Here is a 5,560-nt window from a genome sequence, read left to right as displayed (position 1 = left end):
CCTGTAGGGATGGCCGTGTTGTGACAGGGCATGTACAGTGAGGTCCATTGTTGAAGAGAACACGTCAATGTGTGGCTCACACTTTTCTGGTGCTCTAGCTGTGCCATCTGAAATTATGTCAACGTACTTGAGAGGTACGCTGAAGTACAGATATGCGTAGATTTCTCGAGTGTCATTAAGTAACACAAGCGAATCAGTAAAGCTCTGAAAAAAAATTTAGCACCCGCCCTGCTTGCTTAGTGGCTGTGGTGTTTGTTGGGCTACTAAGCATGAGGTCGCGGGGTCGAACCCCTGCCACGGCGGTCGCATTTCGATGGGGGCGAAATGCGAAAGCACCCGCGTACTTAGATTTAGGTGCACGTTAAAGAACCCCATGGGTTCCAAATTATTCCGGAGAGCCCCACTACGGCGTGCCTCTTAATCATGTCATGATTTTGGCACGTAAAACCCCACAATTTCTTGAAAAAAATTTAGCTTCATAATAGCTTACCTTTTTTACAGTTTGTTTATTCAGGCTAGTCAGTGTTGTACATTCATAATGGAATCTGCATGAGGCGGTCCCAGAGCGCAAAGTTGTATGGGGACTGTTAGGAATGGCCTGCTGAGGTGCCGATATGCAAAGTTTGTCAGCCAGCTGCAGCAGCAGGGTTGGCGTTTTCTAGGAACCGACCGTCCTTGTCCACCCTCTTGGCGTCACGATGTCTACAGTGTGAGGAGGACAATACACCGCGTCCGCGACTCTCCGTCGCGGGAAGGCCGAGATGAGTTCGACGAACCAGGCTTTGTTACTGAACTCGCCACCGCCGATCTGGTCTGCCGTGAGCGGGGGAGTTCCCGAGGGAAGGTATTTGGCGGCACCTTCCCACGCGCCTTTCAAGACGTAAGCCCCGAGTTCTGCGAAACCCGTCTCACCTCGGTGGGGGCAGTGAAACCAGTGCGTACGTGTGTGTGAGCCCTCCTCCTCCAAAAAGGCGGGTCAACTACGCTGACGTTGGACGCTACGAATTGGCGGTGAACTGCCGTTTTCCCTCACCTAGGGATCTAGGGAGGACGGAGTGTTTATAAGCAGCTGTTTGTCGGCTGCTAGGGTGTGCTCGTGCTCGACAAGCAGTGTGCTTGGAGCTTCGTGCTCGTATGCTGTATGCTTCGTCTTGCATGCTCCATTTGGGAGCCACGCTAGGCTTTCAAATGTATCTCTTGTTCTAATCTAAAAATATGTAAATAAATCCTGTATGCCTAGCTCCTGACGAAGAGCCAAGTCCCTCCCTCCAACGACCTCCAACTCCTACAACTGGTGGCAGCGGCGAGATCGTCCGACAACTGTGACAGGATCTCCTGTTCACCTACCCTGAATTTGAGGACACTTTCTATGAAACGGCAAATAACGGAAAAGACAACGTGAAGAATGGACATCGCCAACTCATCTTGTACCGGGCTGATTTTCCATTCTGCCGCTGCCCTCCGCCCTGCGAAAAAAGGTGCGTACAGGAGAGCACCCCTAAAAATCGGCAAGGCAAAAATAACGGACTGGAGCTCTTTTCGAAAAGAAGGTCCCACATCAACTGCCGAAGACCTCGAAGAATGGAATTCATCACAGAAAAGCTAGAGAAATACACCAAGGAAATTCAACTGACCACGGAAACATCGGCAGTGGGCCCCCATCTTCACCTGTAGAAGCTCGTAGAAGTATTCTGCGTAGATGGAAGAAACAGAAACGGAACAACCTTGAAAGAACGAATTCATGTGAACAATGGAATTCATCACAGAAAAGCTAGAGAAATACACCAAGGAAATTCAACTGACCACGGAAACACCGGCAGTGGACCCCCATCTTCACCTGTAGAAGCTCGTAGAAGTCTTCTGCGTAGATGGAAAAAACAAACGGAACAACCTTGAAAGAACGCATTGCGGAGCTGACCAAGCAAGCGAAAGAATACGCCGACCAATTAGAAAGGCAGAACTGGAACCAGATGTGTGACAAACTTCAAGGAACTCTAAGCAACCGCAAGACATGGAGCATTCCGAAGTCGCTGTTAAACACCACGTAACCGAAAACCAAGTCAAGGAAGAACTTCGCGAAGCTATGATCTTTAAAAGACTAACTCGATACGTGGAAGAAAACGGGTACATGCGCGCCCGACACCATGCATGGACTCCGCCCCATTTATCGACTCCAGACATCTCGAGTCGATAAGTGGACGTCATCGATCATCAAGGCAAACAGAGCAAGAGCGCAGTGCTGACCGTGAAAGTAGCCTTTGGCAAAGTCTCTCACGAGGCAGTGTTGAGGAACCTCTAGGACATGCACTATGGCGAAAGAACATATCGCTGCATGCAAAACTTACTGACCAACAGAACAGCCGCAGTGGCCTTACGTGGACAGCCTATGGACATCGACAGGACATAGAGGGGAGGAGACAGGCCCTCCATGCAGATGACATCATCTGGCCAACAGGTAGATCCCCAGGAACTCGACAGCATACACTGCAGGGAGCGGTGCATCGTACAGAAAACTGCCCGGAGGCCTGTGGGCTCGCGTACGCCCCGGGAGAATCGGAGCTTCTCTTACTAAAAGCGAGAACCAGGGGAAGACCACCAAAAAGGGAAACCCCAGAACCAGAACTCTGTCTTAATGGAGTGCAAATCCCTACAGTCGCTCAGAATCCTCGGCCAGATGTACACAAGGACGGATCGGGCGCCGCCACCCTACCCAAACTGCAAGAAACCCCCACGATAGTAGCACATTTTGTACGACGGGTGTCAAACAGAAGATACGTCTTCAAAGAACAAGATTCAGTCAGAATCATCCAAGTGCTCGTCATCAGCAGAATCACCTACGGCAACCCTTACCTAGACCTAAAGAATGCGGAAATCGCAAAACTGAACGCCGGCCCTCGGCCCAGCCTCAATAGGGAAAAGGCATGCAGTAACCCTCGGGAAATTGCAAACCAACAGCTGCGTCCACGGTATCGTATTGCACCGAATCTCATCTACTCAACATTTATACTCCTGCACGTACTATGACGTGCCAGACACTCTATGCCATATGATATGGGGATGTGTCGGGTACTATGACACCGTAGGCACCCAAAAGCCAACCGAAGAGAACTGGGAGGCCAAGCTACCAGACACTGACCCGAAGAGAGAGCGCAGCCTCGTCGAACGAGCACGGGAGATGGCCACGACCCGCGACTACCTGGAATAAGGAGGGCGCCCACCTAGAGCGCAGGCTGCGCTTGATCAGAATAAAAGTTTACTCTCTCTCCTAAGCCCAGACCACACGTAGTACGCCTGCCGGCGCTCAATCCCGCGTTTAGTACGCGCCTACGCGCGAGCTGACGGTGCAAGAGCGGATATTCTGTTCCAGTCAGAATTGAGCGCTCGGGCTGGCTCGTGTCGTCATCCTCCGGGAGCCACGTCATCCACGAAGACCAATCAGAGGAGGTGGTTGTCCGAGCGTCCCGACGGCGAGGGGGTTCGTCGCGGCCAGTTGGAATGATTCCGGAATTATTCCACCTTTTCAGTCACTCATAATGAAACGGGAATGGAATGGTGGCACCAGTGAGACAGACGGAATGGGAAGGGAATGCGAGCTAGAGATTCCGGAATGGGTGTTGGGACGGAATAGGTACGTAGTCTTCGAGCACTAAATGTTGATTTTAAGCGAGACTACAAAGCAAGTAAATTGGTCCATTAGACTAAACTTAGCCGTTTCATTACATTTCTGAATCTTTATTGAATGCGGCCCTTTCAGCATCTACAGTGACTACCTCTGCCACGGCAGTTATAAACAACACAGTATTATGCTCATTCTGCACTTTTGCAGACACGGAAACGTTTCTTCGCTACAATGTAGAAGTACACTTGAAAGACTGTAGCTATTAACATCATTTCTTTTACTTAAGTGGTTAAGTTAACTCCTCAGTTTTAGCCAACTCATTAACACTTACGTAAGGAGTTGTCAAGAAATATTTATTTAAGTTTGCTTGACGTACTTCCGACGGAAGGCCGCCTCACCTGAAACGCCCGAAAACAAGCCTCTCGGTTTCCTCGATTTCATGAGAGGGGAGGTTGAGAGCAGAGAGAGAGAGCCCAGAGTGCATTGGGCCAGGTGCACCAAGGACGCCGCTGTCAGAAAGAAAGCACCGATCAAAGAGGCCATTCATCCTCAAAACCCATCGGCGTCTGTTCCCACCATAACCGACGGTGAGGCGCAATGCGCATTTTGTGGTGCAGGGGGACATCAGCCACTGCACGAAGTGTGTCGCCACCGTACCCATAGAAAAGAAGAATGAGGTGATGTCAAGGGAGAGGCGCTGCTGCAAGATTTTTTTTTACGAGTGAAGCGACATATTAGAGCGGTTAAATAAAACTCGTGCATATCAGCATCGCGCTGAAACTGGAGTAATACCTGGTGTTAACGGGGCACCGCACATAAATGTTCAGGCGGGACTGTCTGTATCCCTGCTGCTCCACGCACTTAAGTTTGCCCGTGCATCCTTTGAAAAGGAAGCAGCGCGAAATGAAAATGAGAAAAAAAAAGGACACGGACGGAGACTGTGACATTTGCCCCCGGAAACAGTCACTTCAGGCGGCGGGCATCCGACGCAGAGGCGGTGGTAGACCACTGATGACCACAGGCGATTACGCGACACACTTGTGCCACTGAACAACACCAATCTTCAAGAAATGAGACAGGATCTGGAAGAACACTTGTTTATTCACACTGTGCACTACAAAAAGCTGTTCAAGTTAAACGGACTGAGGGTAACAGCTCGATCTCGACTGCACACATCGGTCGTCTTTGCACATACGCATATGGCGGGTCGGAGATCGCTCTCCGCACAGCTGAAACTTCGTGCAACGCTCGACACTTTCATCACGCGCACCAAAGTTAAGCACTAAAGATAAACAAGCATCGTAAAAGATTGTCACTTCAAGGTAAACAGCAGGTAATCCCCGACTGACGCGACGAAGTTTCCTCCAGTTACCTATATTCTTCGGTTTACCGCATTTACTGGACTTGCCTTAGATCGCAAGGAAGCCTCTGAAGAAAGAGCAAAATCGATCGGTTTCTTTGTTTCTGTTTGCTAGTCCGCATGTGCTCTATATTTTTACGATAAAAATGTATCATCCTCCTCGCACAATACTCCAATTAGGAGCCCGTGAGGAGCCCGCAAATAAAATAAAAATATAGCCATTTATTTCTCTCTTCATGAAAAGTATAGTTGCCCTAAGTATATCTACTGTATAACCGTGAAGCCTCAAAGCGGCATTCGCAAGAAACTCGAAGCACTTCGTTCCAAAACGTCGCCGCCAGCAACCAATGCAGACGCTATACATTTCGAACACTAGATGCAAAGGGAATGCTGAATGAGTAAATCAGTTTTGCGAAAATCCTCAAGGCGGAAGGTTTCACCCCAAAGGGAGTACGTACTACACTGGCGTCTCTTATCGAATAGTAACTCCATGTGCGATTATATTTTACTCCCCATTTTCGAGAGGTCTACTACTCTCTTCGATGAACATTCAAGAATTTCATTGTAGTAGACTCCAACGT

The sequence above is a fragment of the Dermacentor variabilis genome, chromosome 8 (assembly GCF_050947875.1).
Source record: "Dermacentor variabilis isolate Ectoservices chromosome 8, ASM5094787v1, whole genome shotgun sequence".
Taxonomy (NCBI): Eukaryota; Metazoa; Arthropoda; class Arachnida; order Ixodida; family Ixodidae; genus Dermacentor; species Dermacentor variabilis.
Note: the sequence above shows the minus strand (reverse complement) of the source record.